Here is a 23,175-nt window from a genome sequence, read left to right on the forward strand (position 1 = left end):
TGTGTATGATTTCAAGTCCAGTAATGAAAAAAAAAAAAGGAGGAAAAAAATAAAATCTTACAATGTGGGTTCCAGGAAAATGTCATGACGAATGACTCCATGAGTGGCAATCAAACAGAAAGACTGTGACATTAATATTTATAATATTGTAATTAGCAAGATAGTGCCTAAGCAGCATTATTAGTGTAACTAATCATATTATCATAAACTGACTCTGCAGTATTTAGACAGTGAATGTTCTTGCCTTTATCAATGACTATCAATATCCTAAGGTTGTTTATAACTAAAAAAATTCACAAATGGCTTTACATTCATTCAATGTAAATATCTCAAGGAAATTGTCTCTGACATGATAGTTTATGACCATCTATAAAATCATTGTCTCAAATTTGGGTGGTTGTCATGTGAGCTGAAATGTAAGTAGCGGCATTGCACTGTCATGTTTTGTCTTTAAAGGATTTTCACACTCATTTCAAAACTTACATACTCAAATAAAAGATGGGTAATGATGAAGGCACTTATGTCAATGACATAAATGGAAATTGATTTGGTAATAGTTTGAATCGAGATTCAGACTTTATTTTGTCAAGCTCAGCTTTCATCAAAATTGTAAGTGTAATTTTCAGCATTATCATTTGTTTAAAAAAAAAAGCAAGATTTTTCTATGTGATTATATTAGTGATTCATTTCTCAACACTAACTTGAGGAATAAGCAGATGGTCTGGTAATAGATTTATGCTTCTGGATTCTCCAATGCAGGCTGACAAGACTAAAACAATAGATGATTATTCCCTTTAGATTAATATCCCTAATAGTGAATCAAAGTACTCTGGATCTAGGATACAGGTGATTTCCTAATTGTTCTCCCTTAATGTTGCTGCTGCTTGTGTGTGTGTGTGTGTGTGTGTGTGTATGTGCATGTGTATGTGTGTGTGTGTGTCTTTGAAAATAACTCATATTGTCCTTTCATTAGCTAAAGAATAGTATGCTGGTCCTCACAGTGTCTGCATACTATAAGGAGATGAGAGAAAATGTAGACCCTTTGTAGAAAGACACTCTAGAAGTATCTGGCTTCTTTACGCAGGAAAATTTTGTTTGGAAAGTACAATTGCTACCCTGATATTCACTCATAGGTCAGGCTACAATAAACCAGAATAGATATTTAGAAGAAACCCATTACAGTGCAGCATTTGACAATGGAGAGAAAACGAGACTTGGGCTATGGAAACAAGGATTTGGCCAAGTATGTCATGTTATCTTTCAAGTAATTAACATATTAATGTACTCTCCTTATGCTTACCTTACTTATTAACTGATCAAACTACCATAGCAGTGTTTCTTCAGGTGGCTGTTGAAGGGCAGGTAGTTAGGTTTTAGTAGACTTATGATGCAAGCCATTGTAATCTGTGCCTGCAAGAAGAGCAAATTCCTGAGAAGAACCATCATCAGCTTTGGCACAACACAGAGCTGTTGATGTCAAACTCTTGGTGCTTGAAAACCATGCAGCATGCTCGTGAGAAATGTAGGTTCCCAGGCCTCACCAGCATTGACCCTGAGTCAGTGGGTCAGAGGTGTGTTGAGAATCTGCATTTTAACATCGTAATTCTCATGGAGGGATCAAAAAATCTGCATTGTCAGAAGGAATGAAAAAGAGAATAGCAATAGAAAAGTGAGAGATTGAGAAGTCAGCAATGAGCAGAACACAAGCTTCTCTTGATGGAGAAAGTAAACAATAAATAATTTTGAGTTGGAAAAGAAGTGAAATAAAAGAGGCAGGAGAGGAATGCCAGAGAAGCATCACACTCGGTTCCGAATGGCCAGGGGTTGGAAATACCCAATGGAGAAACTGCATGTAGGACAGCAGTTATTAGCAAAGAGTAAGACTGCTGGGTTTATGTGAAGCTTCCTTATTAGCTAGACAACTTGGGCAAGTTACTTAATCTCTCTAAACCTTTTTTATAAAACTGTACAATGAAAATAATTACAATACAGTTCCATAATCCCTCATTAACAATTCTGAAATTCAAAAAATGCTGAAACCAAATGGTTTTACATAATTCATTCGGCAGAAAACCTGGTCTGAACTGATGTGAGACTTGCTATAATCTTTATTCCTCTTAGAGAACATTTAAGTGTTTACTACAGAGAGATTAATGTGCTTGATTCCAGATTGTTACCCCACACCTTGCTGGGGCTGGAGAGGGAGTGTTTGTTAAAATTTGGTATATGTACCATTTTACTTTTCTAAAATCCAAAAGATATTTTTAAATCCATACATCTGGCTCCAAAGGTTTTAACTATGGGCTTGTGAAGATTACTAAAATGAAAATATAATTGCAAATATAACTTTATCCAGAAATGCATCTATAGAGTTGGAGGCAATGTATTTATTTTAGTGATTTTAGAAAATAAAATATTAGTATTTGGAACTTTTAGTTATGGGAAATAAGAGTTATGTTGACATTCTTGCTAAGAAACATGAAAGAAATTGAACAGTCCAATATTTGAACAGCAAATTTTACAACTGGAATAGCATGGAAGAAAATGTATTCACTGTTTGGTGCTTGGGATGAGAACAGGACTCCTAAATACCAGTTGTGAAAGAAAAACAGCAGAGGCCAAAAACTAATGATCACTTGGGATCTGCATGTGTTTCTACACACTGTTCCTGACATCTGGAATGGCCTTCCAGTTCTTAAGCATCACTTTCTCTTTGAGCTATCCCCTGACCTTTACAATAGAATTAATGTCTCCTTCTCTTTTTGAACCTTAGTTGTAACCAGTATCACATTGCAGCTGTATTTTTGTAAGTCCTCTTCATTTACTAGAAAATAACCTCACTTTTCTTATCTATCTTTGCATGCTACTTCCCTAGACATGCACTGAACACGGTAATGCCTTAATAAACATTGATTGAAGAAGTGAATTAATGACTACATGAATGTTGAAAGAAAAAAGCTTATTGGTAACATTAAGAATTAGTAGTCACTTGACTTACCAAGCCATTACTTTTTCCGTTACATCAGAAATGAAAAGAATGTGTAAAGAAACAACCTTTGAATTTGAAGTTCCTTTTTATGTGTGAGTCTAGTTTGGTAAAAATAACATGGAAAAAGTCAGAATAGAAGGAGTGAGATAGACAGGTGAGCAACCTTTATGCCTTCTTGGCTTGGCAAAATATGCCTAGATTATAAGCTTTTTGAGGGCCTAGAACCCAGGCTGTGTGCCAGTGCCTAACGCAATGTCTACCATGTAGGAGTAATGGCGTGGTAGCTGAATTGAACATACTGATCAATCATTAATGTATTTTTAGGATCTACCTTAAATGTTGCTTCTTTTGTAAGGCTGTCTATGACCCTCTTCCTTGACCTCCAGGAAAGTCAAATCACTCCTTTCCTTTTTCTTACAGCCCATGGTTCCTATAGCTAGTATTGCAAGTACTGCATTTTCTTTTAATTGTATATCTTCTTGTCCATTGCTGCAGGTCATTACAAGCATTTTGAAAGAAAGATAATATCTTATTCATACTGGAGTTTTGAAGCACCTAACACAATGCTACATGTTTATAGAATTAAATTGCATGAATTACCTGTTGTGTCCTTATTTAGGAGGAAAAAAGAAAGCCAATGTATAATTAAAATTCCAGCTAGATCCTTTTAAGAATAGCAGCAGTCATTTTAGAAGAAAACAATAAACCTGCCAAATTGCTGTACTTTCAGTAGGTATTTAAAAATGATGAAATACATATTGGTGATATTAATAAATGAACATAATCTGTGCTCATTAAGAGGCTCTCATTAGGTTAAAATCAGAAATGCTGTCATGGTGGTTGTACAGCAACTCTGAAAACAAGAATTTGTTTTGATAATAGAAACCAAAATTATATCCATATGACCAGATACATTATTCTCAGTTATTGATAAAACAATTCTAAAATTCATATGGAACCAAAAAAGAGTCCAAATAGCCAAAGCAAATTTGACAAAAAGAACAAAGCTGGAGTCATCACATTACCTGACCTCAAATGATACAATTAGGCTGTAGTAACAAAAACAGCATGGTACTGGTATAAAAATAGATATATGGATCAATGGAACAGAATGGAGAACCCAGAAATAAAGCCACATATCTACAGCCAACTGACGTTTGACAAAGTTGACGAGAAGCATACACTAGAACAAGGGCACCTTTTTCAATAAATAGTGCTGGGATGATTGGATTGCCATATGCATACAAATAGAATTGTACTCCTATCACTAACCATATTTAAAAATGCACCCAAATCATTCATCAAAGATTTAAATGTAAGATCTGAAACTATAAAAATACTAGAAAAAAATGTAAGGAAAACTCTTCTGGGCATTAATCTAGGCAAAAATAATTATGACAAAGACCTCAAAGCAAATGCAACAAAACTGAAAATAGACAAATGGGACTTAAAGTAAAAAGCCTCTACACAGCAAATGAAATAATTGGGATAACAGAGGGCCTACAGAATGGGAGAAAATATATGCAAACTACGTATCCAACAGGGGACTGTCACCCAGAATTTATAAAGAACTCGAACAAGTCAACAACAACAAAGAAATAACCCCTATTAAAAAGTAGGCAAAGGACATGAACAGACATTTTGCAAAAGAAGACAAACCCCATCAAGCATATGAAAAACTGTTCAACATCACTAATCATCAGAGAAATGTAAAATAAAACCACAATGAGATATTATCTTACACCAGTCAGAATGGCTCTTATTAAACAGTCAAAAAATAACAGATATTGGTGAGGATGTGGGGGAAAAAAAAGGAATGTTTATACATTTTTGGTGGGAATGTAAATTAGTTTAAACCCTGTGGAAAAGAATATACAGATTTCTCAGAGGACTAAAAATAAAACTACCATTCAATTCAGCAATCGCGCTACTGGGTTTATATCCAAAGGAAAAGACATCACTACATCAAAAAGATACTTGCATTCATAGGTTTATGGCAGCACTGTTCACGATAGCAAAGATATGGAATAAAGCTAAATGTACGTTGACAGATAATAAAGAAAATGTAGAATACTATTCAGCCATAAAAAAAGAATGAAATAGTGTCTTTTACAGCAACATGGATGGATCTTGAAGCCATTATCTTTTTTTAACTTTTTTAACTTATTTTTTTTATTTATTTATGTATTTGAGACACAGTCTTGCTTTGTCAGCCAGACTGAAGTGCAATAATGGCACGTTCTCGGCTCCCTGTAACCCTGCCTCTCAGGTTCAACTGATTCTCTTGCCTCAGCCTCCCAAGTAGCTGGGATTACAGGCGCCTGTCACCACGCCCAACTAATTTTTGTATTTTAAGTAGTGACAGGGCTTCTCCATGTTGGCCAGGCTGGTCTCAAGCTGCTGACCTCAAGTGATCCACTCACCTCAGCTTCCCAAAGTTCTGAGATTACAAGCATGAGCCACTGCGCCCTCTGGAGGCCATTATTTTAAGTGGAACAACTCAAGAAAAGAGAGTCAAATATGTTCCCACTTGTGAGTGGAAGCTAATTAATGTGTACACATGCACATAAAGTGTGGAATAATAGTCATTGGAGACTCAAAACAGTGGGAGGGTAGAAGCAGGGTGTAGGATGAGGAATTGGGTAGAAGTAGGATGTGAGATGAGGAATTGCTTAATGGGTACAATGTACATTATTCATGTGATGGTTACACTAAAAGCTCAAACTTCACCACTATGCAATATATCCATGTAACAAAACTGCACTTGTACCTCTTAAATTTATACTAATAAAAAAATAAAACTGAAATAATACAATTTCATAAAACTATTGTTATATTGTTGTGGTAATATTATATGTAGATATCTAATTATCAATTTTTTTCTTTTCTGGCAAGTTATTCAACACAGAGAATAAAGCAGTGTCCAAAGAAATGGATAAATGTCAACAGCAAGATCCTTACCAAATGCGTAATGACAGTCTCACAAGAGGATACTATAATTTCCTATTTACAACTTTAAAAGTTTTGTATCTTCTATGCCACTTATTTTTCCTTATTGAAATATAAATTACATAGAGGAAAAATACAGAGGTCTTAAATGAACCATTTGACAAGTTGTGACAAACACATATATCCGTGAAATCCTCATCTCTGCCAAAGCATGCAACATTGCCAACACCTCAGAAGATGCTTTGTGCACTTTTCCAGCCATTACCTCTTCCTTTGCTACCACCAGACGCAAACACCATCTAACACCTGTCACCATATATTAGTTGGTTCATGTTTTTTAGCATCACATAAATGAAATTCTACAGAATATGTATTTTTCTGTGTGTGGCAACTTTCATTCGCTACAACATTGCAGAGATTTTTTCATATTATTGTAGGTATTAGTTTATTTTTGTTGGTAAATAATACTATATTTTATTAAAATACCACAATTTATTTACTCAAAATTATATTTAGGCTGTTTTTAATTTTTTGGTGTAATGAATATTTTTACTATAAACATACTTGCATAACTCTTTTTGTGAACATGTTTTCATTTCTCTTAGCTAGTACATAGGAGTATAATTTCTCAGTCATAAGGTGGATGCGTAAGTTTTACAAGAAGCTTCCAAACAGATGTCCAAAGTGGCTTTATTATTTCACAGTCCTACCAGCTGTGGGTGGGTGTTTGGTTCTTCTATATTCCAGCCACCTTTTGATATTCTCAGTCTTTTTAGTTTCAGCTATTCTAGTACGTATGTATTGGTCTCTCACTGTGATTTTAATTTTCATCTCCCTAATAAGATGATGTAACACTTCTTTATGTTCTTATTGGCCATCCGTGTATCTTCCTCTGTGGAGTGTCTATTCAAATATTTTGCCCATTTTTTAATTTTTTAATTGACTTTTAGGAGTTCTTAATGTATTCTGGTTATAAGTCCTTAGATCAGCAAAAACATTTGACAAAATCCAAAATCCAAACATGACAATGGCCTTCAGCAATACATTAATAGAAGGAAACGTCTACAAAAGTTCTATAGCTAGTATCATACTTAATGTTGAAAGGATAAATTATTTTCTCTTAAGATCAAGAGCTGGGCAAGAATGTCCATTCTTTCTACATCTATACTTCTATTCAGTATTGTACTGGAAGTCCTAACCAGTGCAATAAGATCATAAAAATAAAAAAATGATATCTAGATTGGAAAAAAATGGGCTTACACTCTCTTTATTTGCAGATGGTAAGATTGTGTACATAGAAAATCCTAAAGAACCTATAAATACACTATTAAAATAATAAGTGAATTTAACGAAGTTTCATAATACAAAAACAATATACAAAAATAGTTCTGTTCTACATGAACAATTGGAACAATGAACTGAAAATTAAAATTCTTAAATGTCATTTACAATGGCATCTAAAAACTATAAAATACTTAGGAACAAATTAAAATATATGTAGTATCTGCACTGAAAGAAGAATTGCTTTCACAGCCATGTGAATACATGAAGCCAACAAGCATATGAAAAGAAGCTCAGTGTCACTAATCATTAGAGAAATGCACATAAAACCACATTCAGATACCATCTCTTACCAATCAGAATGGCTATTAATAAAAAGTCAAAAAATAATAGATACTGGTGAGGTTGCATAGAAAACAGAATGCTTGTACACTGTCCGTGGGAGTGCAAATTAGTTCAACCATTGTGGAAAGCAGTGTGTTGGTTCCTCAAAGAGCTAAAAATAGAACTGCTATTCTACCCAGCAATTCCACTGTGGAATATATACCCAAAGGAACATAAATCATTCTACCATAAAGACACATGAACACGTATGTTTATTGCAGCACTATTCACAATAGCAAAGACATTAAATCAACCTAAATGGCCATCAGTGACAGACTGGATAAAGAAAATGTGGTACATATACACTATGGAATACTATGCAGCCATAAAAAGGAACGAGACTGTGTCTTTTGTGGGAACATGGATGGAGCTGGAGGCCATTATCCTTCGCAAACTTATGCAGGAACAGAAGACTAAACACTGCATGTTCTCACTCATAAGTGGGAGCTAAATAATGAGAATACATGGACACAAAGAGGGGAACAGCAAACACTGGGGCCTACTTGAGGATGGAAGGTGCGAAAAAGGAGAGGATCAGGAAAAAAATAACTACTGGGTACTAGGCTTAATACCTGAGTGACAAAATAACCTGTATAGTGAACCCCCATGACACAAGTTTACCTTTATTACAAACCTGCATATGTACCCTTGCATCTAAAATAAAAGTTAAGAACTGCTGAAGAAAAATTGAAGAACACTGAAATCAATGGTAAGATATATTAAGATGTTATTTCTCACTGGATTGATCTGTATACACATTATAAGCCCAATCAAAATTCCAACATGTGTTTTTTAGAAATTGACAAGTTATGCTAAAATTTACACTGGAATTCAGACAAACTAGAATAGCCAAAACAATCTTGAAAAAGGAGAACAAAGTGGAAGGTGGGAGAATTTGTACTATTTGCCTTCAAGATTTTCTATAAATCTACAGTAATCAAACAAGTGTGTTTGGGTGTCAGGGTAGACAAATAGATCAATGGAATGGATAGAAAGTCCAGAAATAAACCCACACATATACACTAAATTGATTTTTGACAGAGTTGCAAAAACAATCCAATGGAGAAAAGAAAGCTGTTTCAATAAATAGTACTGGAATTAATGGATACCCATATTAAAAAATGAACCTCATATCTACCTCTCACAGGACAAAAAAGTAATTTTAAATATATCATACAAAAAAGTAAACTCTTTTATAAGGTAAGACTATACAATCTTTTTTTTTTTTTTTAGAGTTTTAGATTCACAGCAAAATTGAACAGAAGGCATATACTCCTTGCCTTCAAACTGTACATTTTTAAAAGAAAACATTAAGTAAATATCTTTATAACCTTGGGGAAAGGAAAAATGTCTTGGACAGGAGACCAAAAAAACACTCACCATACAAGAAAAAATAGATGAATTATGCTTCGTCGCAATTAACTTATGCTCATCGAAAGATACAATTTAAAAAATGAAAACTCAAGTCACAGATTGGGAGAAAATATTCATATACTTATATCTCATGAAGAACTTGCACCCAGAATAAATGTATGATAATGTTTTCGAAATGTAAACTTTAATCATTAGAAAATTTAATTTTATCGATGAGTATATATAATCTTAAAATGGAAAATCTATGATGAAGACCTGCTGGTAGGCTCTTGCAGTTTACTCCTATGTGTCTATGATAACGTTTTTGGGAGACTTTTTTTTTTTTACCGTAATGACTGTTCTTGGAGCTAACCCAGAAAAGAGGAGAAGGGAAGGGGATGAAAAACATTTTTCTTCAAGTTCATTGTATGGCCGTGTATTTCTTGTCCATGTTATCTTCTCCCATTGCAGCTTTGTCCCCGCAGTTATTCTCCCTGGGACTGTCAGACAGTTACATTATATTGTTAGAAAAGTTCCAGATGATATTTACATTTCTATCAGTTATTTGGGTAATGATTTGATATAAAATATATTATTGAGGTCACTTTCTATGATTGTAGTCAGATCACGTGAGGCTAAATATTTTTTATTGTTTTAGTTCATTTCATAGGGCAGGAGGAAGGAGAATAAAAAGCAAAACACCAGTCCCTGAAAGTTCAAACGTTCAAATTTATCAGATCAGAATGTATGGCATACATGTTATGGAGACTTAATCTACATCTCAATATCATCAGATGGTTTGAGTAATATCTTAAGTAGGATGCTGGAGTGTCAAATATCCTGTAAAAATAAGATAGACACCTGTTTTATAAATGGTGATTATTCCTCCTTAGAAGCAAAAAATGTTGGATAAAATTTGACAGCCCCATCTTGTTCTGAGCTTCTGATCATCTCATCAGTGTGTGATGATCCCACAAATAAGTCAATGTGCTGTAGTCAAAAGCTTACCACAGAAGGAGAGTGCTTGGAACCCAGCAGGTCTGAGTTTAAATCCAGGCGTGATGCCTTACTACCGGGTGAGCTTGGAACAGCTACATGGATCCCACAATCCTCCATTTATGTAAAAGCAAACTGAGATGATGATAGCTATTTTGCAGTACTTTGTAAAGATTAGAAATCGTATATGTACACAGAAGTCTTCTGTGATAAAAAAGAGAAATCCTGTATCTAAAGCATATAGCATGTAGTTGTAAGCAATCAATACATGGCAGTTGTTATTATAAGTATTCGTAACATGGAGATGCATAGATAGATACGCAATTTGGGGTAATTCTGAATATGTGATATATTCATATCCAAAATATATTGGTAATATTGGAGTATATAGAAACATTTCAGCAATACTTATAAGTTGATTTCTTCTCTCCTTTGTGCAGATTTTTCAGGTGGTACTTACAAATTGTTTTTAGAACTTCTCTTAACCTATTAATACCATGATTTTACTACCTTAGTTTTGTTTAATCTGATCAAAAGTTAGCATCTTTGTCTTTTGAAGCACCTCCTATCACGAAAAGCTTCTAAATAATTCAGAAGTGTTCACTTTCCAGGTAAAATGGAGATAAATTAATTAACTTTAGGTTTGGGCAGTGAACTGTCATAAGTAGTCCATCATTCTTCCTAAAATAGGCAGAAAGGAGGTGTCTACTGCTGTTGCCAAAAGTTAACATCTGAATTTAACATGAACCGTTAGTGGAGGGGCTGTTGGGAGTCCCTCAAGTTATGGGAAGAGGTAGTTTTGCACTGCTTATAACCAGAATAGTTTGTGAAGTCCTATAAGCCTCCCCAGCTTGGTTTCTCTCATCCCAGGGGTCAGTTGGTTCATTTTACAGCACAACTCTAATCATTTGGTAGTACCTGCTGGGAGCCCTGTATAGAGGAAGCTTGTGATGCAAAGCCTAACCCAGCAGAGGTGTGTGATCAGTTGTCAGTGCCTGCACGGACATTGAGATATAGGATGAGATAGTACAGAACATGGATTTCTACTTCCGTGTCTGAGTGTGGAGTACCAACAGGTCACCGGGTCTAGGAATTTGGGCAGCAATGTGCTTTTTGAATCTGTAGCCACTACAACTGCCTTATCACAATCCATCATTGCATGCCTGAAATAAAATGTAAACCATGCAACATTTTCATTGTGTTGTCATTCTCCCGTAAGTTCCTTCCTTTTGTCCATCATGCATATACAAATTATGATTCTGCATTTCTCCTTACTACATCAAATTGATATCTAATTGCCAAATACAAATGCAATTACTTCTTTTGTCACATCCATGGAGGTGGTTAGGTATAATTCCTCATACTTCATCCAATATAACTACTTTAATCAGAATGCACCTTATTAATATTAATTATATACTTAAAACTTGTATAAAAGTGCTTTTCATATTCCACGCAAGTTGTCCACATTAATTCTGGTGTTACTTTTAAACCATGAAAAAAAAAATGAGGATTGTTCTTGTTCTGGGTGGAGATTGAAGATTTAAAAAGAAATCATTACTATATCCGTGTAAGTTAAAACTTGAATTCAAATTCTAGCTTTGAATTCATGCCATAGCTTTCCTTCTATGATCTTTACAAAATCAATGGACATGTATAGCAAACCAGTTAGCTTTGTTCCCAATCCTCATTTTATGGAGTAAAGAAAATACCTCTCTGTAATTTTGAGCTATGCCCCTGATACTCTTCCTGAGAAAAACATGTATTTGTTATATCTCCCGTTAAGCCCATCTGCTCACTTGAATAAAGGGAATATTAGTTTGAAGATATAATTTTCTGGTAATTATAGGAGTCAAAGGAGTCATTTTGATAATGTAAAGAGTCAACAGAAATTATAATTATATTGAGCTTTATGCCAATTTGTCCTCATCTAAGATTTCAGGGGAAAAAATTGAAATGTCTGCTGTTTGGAATAATAAAAGGGGGATTTAATTTACCAAAAAAAGTCAAACAAAACAAACCATAATTAAATTTATTTTTAGCTTCAAGATGATATGGATCATAACTGATATTGAACCGCTTTACCCAAACCCTGGGAGCTTAGGAAGAATAGGTGAGGATATCTTCCGTTGCCCTGAATAATTGGCATTCTCACACTTAACCAAATCAGTTTAGACATTCAGATGAAATATCAATCTCCTTTCCTTTTCTTCTTAGAAACCTGGTTACTCTATTTGGTTACCCATATTGATCTAGTTAACCACCTAATTATCAAATATCCACTCTATTTTGTGCTGTATAATCTTAAAAAGCAATGTTATTGGTAGCTCAAATCCATGCCCTGTAATAGTTCTGTGCTTCTTAGTCACAGGTGACCCCTCGAAATGTGTCTGAGAAGATGTGACTACAACGTGCACAGAAAATGTGACTAATGTTACACTGAGAAGCCTTTGATTTGCAGCTTCAGGCACTGTTTGTGAAGTGCCTCATAGACTGGAAGTGCCCTGAAGCCTTCACTCCCAGCCCTTACACCATGCTGGCCAGTCTGCTGTGGATTGTTTCACTGTCAAGACTGTGCCTTTTGAAGATTTGTTGCAATACATCTTTAAAGCATTTTGCTTGTCTTCCCTACTTATCAATTTTATCCCATTTCATCTCAAACTACAGAGCATTTTCTAGGTCTTGTGCTGGCCGTTAGTCTCTTCATTTGCTCAGCCCAGCCCAGCTGAGCTGAAGAATGTCACACACCCATGATCAGGCTATCGATCTGGGCGTCTTTCAAACCCTAAATGTTACCAAGTCTTTCTTTCCACTTAATGTAAGTCCCAAGTGAAACAAACAAAGGCAAACACATGGTATTTGTGGTAATCCAGTCCTCCTAGGAAAATAAAATGATTCCAGTGCTAATGTGTATAATCTTCACTGAGATATAGAGTAAGGCTGGAAGGCCATCTAACTCTGCATGCTTTTGGCATTTGTGGTAGATTTTGCTAGTGCTTGCTAATATTTTCTATTCTTTGTCCCCTCTGGTTTTATAAGACAGGCAAACCTCCCTGCCCCTTGGTGTTCCATATAAGTAAGTGACTTACTTTAGTCAATGAAATGTGAGCAAAGTGTAGTGTATGACTCTTTTGGCTGGAAGCATTTAAGCACTAGAACTCAGTTCCCCCTACTCCCTTCCTCTGCCACGATGAACACTGAAGTCTCATGCTGAGATGGTGGCAACATAAAATAGATGGCCTAGATGGTCAGATACTATGTATTAGCACAGCTAGAGACACAGCAGACTTTTTTTGAGTAAGAAAGGAGCTTTTATTTTGTTAAACCACTAAGATTTAAGGGTCTATTATTACCACAGTACAACCAACCTATGAGGATTAATATAGAATTCCAGATAAATTGTAACTGTTTCCAGAGGGGTAGCTGGCTCTTTAGCCCTGTGAAACATTATGAAATGGAAAAGTTCATTTGTATGGTTAGATTTTGTGTCCCCACCCAAATCTCATCTTGAATTGTAACCCCCATAATCCCCATGTGTCAAGGGTTGAACCTGGTGAAAGTACATTTATATGGTTAGATTTTGTGTCCCCATCCAAATCTCATCTTGAATTGTAGCCCCCATAATCCCCATGTGTCAAGGGTGGGACCTGGTGAAAGTTCATTTATATGGTTAGATTTTGTGTACCCACCCAAATCTCATCTTGAATTGTAACCCCCATAATCCCTATGTGTCAAGGGTGGAACCTGGTGAGAGGTGATTGGATCATGGGGACAGTTTCCTCCATGCTGTTCTTGTGATAGTGAGTGTGTTCTCACAAGATCTGATAGTTTTATAAGGGGTTCTTCCCTCTTCACTCATCTCTTGCCTGCCACCATGTAAGATGTGCCTTTGCTTCCCTCTCGCCTTCTGCCACAATTGTAAGTTTCCCAAGCCCTCCCCAGCTGTGCAGAATTGTAAGTCAACTAAACCTCTTTTATAAATTACCCAGTCTCTGTTATATGTCTTTATAGCAGTGTGAGAATGGACTAGTACACTCATTTTTTGTGTTCTTCACTTCCTATTCTGCACTCCTTCCTATCTGCAAGTAGCTGGTGCTGTAGTGCAGTTTCCCATTATATCACTCCACTAGTAGTCTGACCTCTCCTGTCAGAGTGCTCCAGGCTACCACATAGCCTTTCTTTCCATAACATATAGCTAAGATGTTTATTCCCTCATTGTGCCTATGCTATGGTCTGAATGTTTGTGTCCCCCCAAAATTCATTTGTTAAAATCTTAACTACCAAGGTGATGCTATTAGGAGGTGGGGCCTTTGGAAGGTCTTAAAATTAGTGTCCTTATAAAAGTGACCCCAGAGAAATCCCTTGCCCCTTCCACCATGTGAAGATACAGTGAGAAGGTGCCATCTGTATGGAAGTAGGCCATTCCCAGATACCAAGTCCCAGGGTCTCAATCTTGAACTTTCCAGCCTCCAGAATGGTGAGAAATAAATGTTTGTTGTTTAGTTTGTTGTTTAATACCACCAAGTTTATGGTATTTTATTGTAGCAGCCTGAACAGAGTAAGACAGCCTGACTTTAAATCAGTTAGAAGGATATCCAGCAATTGGCCTCATCCAACTGTGGAACCAAGAAGAGTGTGCACCTTACTCTTGGTTTCTGTCTTGTAAGCAGTAAGCCTTGGACAATATACATACTTTCTCTTAGCCCGTATTTCCTGATCCAAATATATCTCATAGAAATGTCAGAAAAAAAAAAAGAAATAATAGTCCAAATTTCTTTTTCCCCTCACAGTTCAGGCTCTAGAAAATGTCATCTCTACTCACTGTCCTTCATTTCTTACTTGCTTTTCTGTCTTCAGCTAATCAAGGTTAGATTTCTACCCACTGGCAACCCCCAAAATCACTAAACATGCTCCTGCTAAAGTTGAGTTGTTTACTACTGATCACCCAATCCAGTAGATACTTCTCAGTCTTTATTCTGCAAAATCTGTGTTACATTCAACAACTGACTACTCCTTCATACATGGAATGTCTTCTTTGACTTTTAAACACACTTTTCTCCTATGTCTCTATTACTTTTTTCAAGGAAACAATCGTTAGTACCTAGTATATGCTGGTCATTATAGATGCAAACATTAATAATAATATAATTAATTGTGCCCTTAAAAGGATCACAGACTGTGTGGAAATTGGACACTTAAATAGTTATTTATAATATAGTGTGATAATTGCAATTATAGAGATACACACAGACAGCAGGGGAAGAGCTTGAGAATGTTCTCCAGGATAACCTGAAACAAAGTCTAGTAGGAGTGGGAAAAATACTCTAGGATAAGGCATAAAACTTGGCAAAGGCCTGGAGATAAACAATATTTCTGTGTGTAAAGAGAAACTTCTTGGAGTTAATCTTTTAGGACACCCCCCCGCCCACACACACACACACACACACACACGCACACATTTTTGTCTCTTAAATACTGGTATTCCCTTGTTCCATCTGTGGCTCTCATATTACTATATGCTCATTTGACCCCTGAAGCCAATTTGACTCTCTTTATTGTTATCTTCCAAATCTGTACTCTCACCAAAGACTTCCCTGTGGACCTTACACATTCCTATATCCAGCTTTCTGATGGATTTTAATACCCAACATCCCAGTTCAGTGCTCTTTCTGCAACCTCAGAGTAAAACAACAGTAGTGATTATCCCTGACAATTATATAAGCACTTTATAATTTACAAAGCACTTTGGCATACATTATCTCACCAGCTGCTTCCTTAATGTAATAGCAGCAGTGGGCAAAAAACCGTGTCACTGCCGACAGCTCTTTTCTGACCTTGGTCTCCCAGCCCCACCTACTAAAAACATGAGAGCATCTGGATGAGAGCTGATTAGAGCCTGGAAGCTGACCTTGTGTGGGGACCAGGGGAGCATGACAGCAGTAGTTGCCACCTCCACCTTCTCCATCTCCATAGGGGCAATAGAGCAATCCAGAGGTTTCATGGCAGAATACAGGAGGCTACACACAGCAGCAATGTGTCTCATGGCCTGCCTAAGCAGAGGCTGATGGTGGTAGGCATCAGCTTGTGGGAGGTTAAGCGCTTATCCACTCTCGCCCCACTTTTCTGATTTCTCATTTCTTCCATGCATTAACTATCATTTTGAAAGTTTCAGTGGGTTAATTAAATTCTTCTAGTGTTGATGCTAAGAAAGCTGAAATATTTTCAACTGAGATTGACACTACTCAAGACATAGGCTTCACTGATGTTTGTTCAGTAACACTCCAATATGTCACAGGATTGCCGAGAGAACATCTGAGAGCTATAATGAGCTAAAAGTCAAGTACAGGGGAAAATGTGTTCCAGACTGCTGCAGATGTTCTCAAATCAAATCATATTTCTGTGAAATGCCATATAGAATATTCAGCTGTTGAAAGATGCAACACGAAAGGACAGTTCAATTGATTTGCACTGTATTTAAAAATTTTATGTAGCCTAAATTATATGAAATGGTTTTTCCCACTTTTGAATAAGAGATGCACTTGATTCTAATGAGTTTCAAGGATGATTTTTTGGGCTAAGAGGTACGGATTCGTTGGTTTAGGTAGGAGCTAAGGCTTATAGAAGAAGGTGGCAGTTGAATAAGCGAAATAAAGTATAATTGAGAAGCAGACCCTTGCCTTTATTCTTCCTTTGTTGCTTTGGCACCAAAATGGAGAAGACTTCTGTTGAATGAATTCACCAAGATTCTGATAAAGCTGTCTGTGGTACTATGTTAATAGTGGTTCATTCTGCCCCTCCTGAGAAACCCAAAGGAAGTTTACAGGAGGAGATCAAGGAAATGTTTTGGTAGATGCATCTGTTGACATAATCAGCTTATATTTCATCACACAGGTGACCTTGCACATCACCATAATTTTGGTAGTCTGTCCTTTGATTGGGAATAGTATTCTCTTACATGAAGAAAAGCACTGAACAAGAACTGACAACCTAGGTAAAAGAGAGAAAAATGCTTAGATGAGATTAGAAAGTACAGTAGAACACTACAATGAGATATTACTTCACACCCACTGGAATATCTAATGTTCAAAATACTGAAAACATCAAATGTTGGCAAAGATATTGAGCAGCTTGAAAATTCATACATTGCTAATGAGTATATAAAATGGTACAACTACTTTGGAAAACTCTCTAGCAATTTCTTATAAGACCCAACAATTCTACTCCTAGGTATCTTTCCAAGAGAAATAAAAGCACATATCCATAAGGCTTTGAGTTAATTGAATCTCACAAACATGTGAGGGAAAGAAACCAGAAATAAAAGAGCAGTTACCAAATAATTTCATTTATGTGGAGTTTAAAATGGGAGTAGCAAGTCTACATTATTTGAAATCAAGACAGTAGTTTTCTCCAGTAATATTTTTATCCTATATCTCAACTGGGGTGGTAGTTTTGTGAATGTGTATATTTGTCTAAAATGTAGCTGTATACTTAAAATGTGTGCATATTATAAATACTGCATATTATAAATACATATTATAAATCATACATATTATAAATACATTGTTAATTTTTTCAAGAAATGCAAACTCACTCTGAAAGAAACTACAGGATAAGCATTTGGTAATATTTCTAGGGACAAAATAAGACATATCATATAAGAAATACTAAAGACATTTTTTATGCCCAAATTACTTTTAATCAGGTAGCCTTTGGGAACTAAAAACCTTATGAAGTTAACCACTGGAAAAGAATAGCTGGTACCTAGATAAAAATCTTGGCTGGAAACCAGCTTAAAGAAAATGAATGGCTAGGGGCATAAACAAATGCATTTTACTCTGCCAACTTGCCAGCAGCTGGGTGTGGAGTTGGAAGACTTTCGGCCTTTCACATCAGGGAGGCTGGCTAGAACTTAGAAACGGAGAAGGGGCACATCTGCTCCTTGAGGAGCGGAGTAGGTAGTGGATGTGGTATCACAACTCAAAGGAGAAGCTGCTTCTTAAAAATGGAAAATTTGATTAGGTCTTTTGGTAGGCCTTCCATTTGCTTTGCTTTGTAGGATCAGCCAGTGCCTGCAGCCTCTGTTAACAAAAGCTGGCCTTGCCTGAGGCCAAAGCTTCCAGAACAGAACCTTAAATTGATTGCTGATAGGATATTACATGCAGGGCTGGACTCTCTTGCCCTAACGTCCTACCTACCCTTATACAAACAAACCCAGTGGGAAATTTGTCTGGAAACTTTAAATCAAATACATTTCTAATGCTTTAATATATGCATTGACATTTTGTCTTGTAATAGCATTATTATTAATGGATAATAAAATCATAACATTTATAGAACTGAAGACAAAACACTCGAGGTTGAATTCCCATTCACTCTGGGTACACTTCGTGCATTTTGTAGGGCATTAGTATTGCAAATTAGTAAAGAGTCAAAAACTGTATTTTCATTCTGCCTATATTTTTGTATTCAGATTTCTGCCTTTGTACTTCCTATTATCTAGGATGCCACTCCTAAAAAACTGTAACTAGAAACAAGTATCACACATCTTTTCTGAACTCACATAATTCTGGACAGATTTTGGTTTTTGGTACTAATTAGAATTTATTTTACATATCCCTGCCTCAGAAACTTTAGTGTTTGGATTTTAATCATTTAAATAAACACCTATGCATTCAATAAATATTGAGTATTCCATGCCAGGCACTGCAGTAGATAACTGAGATTGAGTGATGAATAAGATAAACTATCATCGACGATCAATGGTAAAAAATATATATAGAGAGAGTAATAAACTCTAAATACTTTATATAATTGTATATATCTTTTGTATATATGTGTGTGTGTGTATGTGTGTGTGTGTATATATATATTATATATACTCATTTTACAAAGGTAAAAACTGAGGTTAAAGAGGTTTAGCTATTTATTAGTGGAAGCCGGATGCAAACCCAATTCTGTTTATTGCAAACGCTGTGCCTGTAACCATTCAATTACCGCTCCTCAACATAACTGCTATTATGCTATCAGAGTTATGGAATTAGAAGGAAACAAGTGTCCATCTCAACCTGGGGCATCAGGAGCATTTGGGAGGCAACAGATGAACTGAGTCTTGAGGGATGAAAACACTATAAGGTTTATGTAAATGTCCTCATTAATTCCATTCTATAGGCAATGGCTGGCTCTGGCTAAATGATCATTTGTGAAAATTGCTACATTTTTATTTATAGTAGAGAAAGAGTTACAAATCTGTTAGATAATTAATTCCTTCTCCCGATAGGGCACAGGCTTCATTCTTAGTTTGTGCTTTTGGGTGTCGTTGTCTTTTAGCATAAATCCTATCAAATCTTTGTGAGTTTTGCTTTTACATTTCCTTCATCTGTGACGAGAAGATTCTATTAGCAACCCTGGCACCTTCCATTAAAGTCTACAACTTCCAACTGCCAGGAAGGGATAATGAAGTGATAAATTTAATTTGATACCAAAATATGTAAGGCAGAGATATCTAAGTGAATTTATAGCATTAGCTATGTCTTTCCTCTTAGCATTAACAAAAGTTTTATGGCAGGTTATCAAAATCAGTGCAATAAAAACAAATTCATATGAATTCCCGTACACAGAAATCAGATCTATACTTTGTATCAAATCATGTCTTTCCCTCCTCTTGGCATTTTTGGACTCGTCAGAACCTAATAGGAGTTTTAAGTATTTTATTACTTGAAGGATGACAAAAAATACTGTTGACCAGCTTATGAAGCATTTTTTAGTCATTAATATATGCGTTCTGGAGTTTATAAAATTGAAATCTCCTTCTCCCCACTGGCTAGAGACCAGAAAGCCTATGAAGAAAGATAACACCTTCAGCGATGCCTACACTTGTGACAATGAGGGCAGTTCAAATTCTGTGGGAGGGAAAATCCACTTTCACCTGGATTTCTTAACTCTTTGTATCATGGTCATAAACACAAAAATTCTTTTTGCTTATTTGCATCCTTATGCTTTGTCTAAATACTAACATTTTCATATCAAGATCCCTTTGTTTTAGTGAGCTTTATCTTACACCTTTATCTTTGTCTTTCCATATCTTAGCATTACAATTAATATTACTATTCTAGTGACAGGTGATGCCTGTAAACTGCACCCACAGAATGCACAGCCAGGTTAAGTTCTGCTTTTTCCATGCAATGATGTATGTTTTCATCCTATAAAACAGACAAAACTGTTAGAATCAGTTTATGAGTATAAGGTTATTTGTCCAAGGAAAAGTAGAATTGATAATCATGATAATGATAATACAAATTAAAAACCTTCCATGGTTGTTATTTGAGGGCATTTTATGTAATCTACTTTAATCTTACAATGATTTATGTAAGGTATGAATTGTTATTCTCTATGCTGTTGAGAAAAGGAAGGCTTGGAGGGATTAGGAAGTTGCCCCAGGTCCCATGCTGGAAAGAGCAGAGGCAGCATTGTGGTCCTGATCTGTGTGCTCACAGAACCTCCACACTTGACTACTACATTCTACCACCTCTACTTGTCATCCTGTCCAGAGAGAATCATTGTTTTTAATGCTTGGGATTTGATTCTGAGTTGGCAGAGAGCAGATTAAGATTTTACTAATCTGTGGGCAAGATTGTTGAACATTTTACCTCTTTCCCAGTGACCTATGGCAGTCAGTTGTAGTAGAAATAATACAACGCTCACTCACCTGTGTTCAGTGAACTTAGGATAAATTACTGCTTTTGCAGGCATGCCACCTTCTTTCCTCAACCTTTCATTATTGGCATCAAGTCACATTGCCATCCTGGGCTGATCCTTACCATGGACCTTCTGTTCACTGACAGAGATCACAGGTCCAACTCTGTCTTCCTCCTTCTGTTCTGCCTGTACATGTTATATTACTTTACTTTTAGCTCTTCTACAACAAATCCAATTTGGGTTATGACTTCATGTATTTATTTATATGCATATATTTTCCCTACCAATGCCTCAATTAATCTAGTTTTTCTGGTCTATTGATTATGTCTTTGAAAGTATTTAAGATAGGCCAGGCACAGTGGCTCATGCCTGTAATCCCAGCACTTTGGGAGGCCGAGGTAGGTGGATCATGAGGTCAGGAGTTCAAACCAGCCTGACCAACGTGGTGAAACCCCGTCTCTACTAAAAATACAAAAATTAACTGGGTGTGGTGGCGCGAGCATGTAATCCCAGCTACTCAGGAGGCTGAGGCAGGAGAATAGCTTGAACCCGGGAGGCGGAGGTTGCAGTGAGCCAGGATCATGCCACTGCACTCCAGCCTGGGCCACAGAGCGAGACTCTGACTCAAAATAAAAAAAAAATAAAAAAAAATAAAAAAGAAGAAGAAGAATAAAGTATTTAAGATAAAGAGAGCCAGAGAATAATGAAGAAGAGAAGACCTTCAGGCAATGGGGAGAAACCTGATCCTGAGGTCTGCATAGATCCCCACGAATTGCCTTGTTCTCTCTAGCTTTGGGCCTTCCCTTCATCAGCTGCATTGCCTATGTAGATGTGTATGGTTGCCTGGCTGCATGCCCAGCAAACTGTTGATGTGAACATTGCCTTCTGTCTCTCTTCAGTCATCTCAATTTCATATAAAATCAGCTATCTAGGCAGTAACTGAGTACTGGAATGGGCTTCAGATTCCACTATAGGAAGCAACCTTCAACTGGCTTATAATTCTTATTACTGTCCAGGGTACCAAGCAATGACTGAATGATTTACACTTAATAGCAAGAAAAACCCTAGATATACCTGCCAGGGAACTTAAAGTGTCTTCATCACAACTGCGGGTGAAGTTTCCATTCGCACAGTCCTTACTCAAGCATTATAATGTATGCAGTTCTGCAAAGGACCAAGAGAAAACTTAAGAGGGGCATCTGAAAGTATTCTAGATCTGTATGTGGATTCTTTCCCCTGCCTTTGTAATGCTAATATATTTTCTGTATGTATGCCTGCGTATTTCTCTCTGGAAGTTCCCTAGAGGATACCTGGCCTCATACTCTTGCACCAAAGAAGATTTCCCAGAATAATGATCTAAATATTTATCTACTCCTTAGTTATTTATTGAGTGTCACAGGGTATAAATACCTGGGTGGGGTGAAGTGAGATGAGGCAGCAGAAGGGATGCAGGTGGAGATGGAAAGCTCCACGGATGTTTCTGAGCGATTCCAGTGTCATGAGCATAGAATGTCAGCAATCCAAGGCAGAGCATAAGTGAGCATACAGCAAGAGTTACCAGAGGATTTTTGAAGTTTTCATTTATTATGCTAAATATGTATAGCATGCAGATTAAAACAACATGGCTAGTTCGGTAGTGATCAAATGTGACAGGTTGCTAGTAAAGTTTCTTAAAAGAGGAAAGTGTCTGGTGAGCCGAGATCGCACCATTGCACCCCAGCCGGGGCAAGAAGAGCAAAACTCTATTCCAAAAAATAAAAATGAAATAAAAATTAGCCCAATACATCAAAAAAAAAAATCTAATCAATTATCATGGGCATTTGTAAGCACATCTTCATACTAAGGGCATTTTCTCTCAAGTATTTCGCCTTGGAAAGAAACAAATGCTCCTTCTAAGACAAAATGTAAAGAGAATGCTAATATGTAAACATTTGGAGTGGAAAGAAAAGAATACATTATGGATGACTGATATCATTGGTAAATATTGACATTTTAGAACACTCTGATGAAAATGGTAATGATTAGACCATTCCGTAGAGAAGTAAATGTAAAACTGTAAAATGTTTATAGGTAACACAAAGTAAGTAGAACTATTAATATTTCACCAAGAAGAATCATCAGTTTGATTATTCTTCTTGAGCAAAACAAAATCACTGCTGGGTATAGTGTCTCATGCCTGTAATCCCAACATTTTGAGAGGCTCAGGTGGGTGGATCACTTGAAGTCAGGAGTTCGAGACTAGCCTGGCCAGCATGGTGAAACCCCATCTCTATAAAAAATACAAAAATTAGCCGGGTATGGTGGTGGGTGCCTGTAATCCCAGCTGCTCAGGAGACTGAGGCAGGAGAATTGCTTGAACCCGTGAGGCGGAGGTTGCAGTGAGCTGAGATCACGCCAGTGCACTGCAGCCTGGGTGACAGAGTGAGAGTCTGTCTCAAAAAAAAAATTACTAAGTGGAAATTGAAGCCCTATATCTATGTGAGCAAGCGTAGTCAGGTGTAGTGCCTAATCACGTTAAATGCATTTTT

General features: G+C 36.5%; 1 protein-coding gene across 3 annotated transcripts in view; it reads left to right on the forward strand.

Moving 5' to 3' along the window:
- Nucleotides 1-23,175, forward strand: part of DPYD (dihydropyrimidine dehydrogenase) — an 844,938-nt gene that overhangs the window by 731,901 nt on the left and 89,862 nt on the right. The window lies entirely within an intron of this gene.

Source organism: Chlorocebus sabaeus, chromosome 20 (assembly GCF_047675955.1).
Source record: "Chlorocebus sabaeus isolate Y175 chromosome 20, mChlSab1.0.hap1, whole genome shotgun sequence".
NCBI lineage: Eukaryota > Metazoa > Chordata > Mammalia > Primates > Cercopithecidae > Chlorocebus > Chlorocebus sabaeus.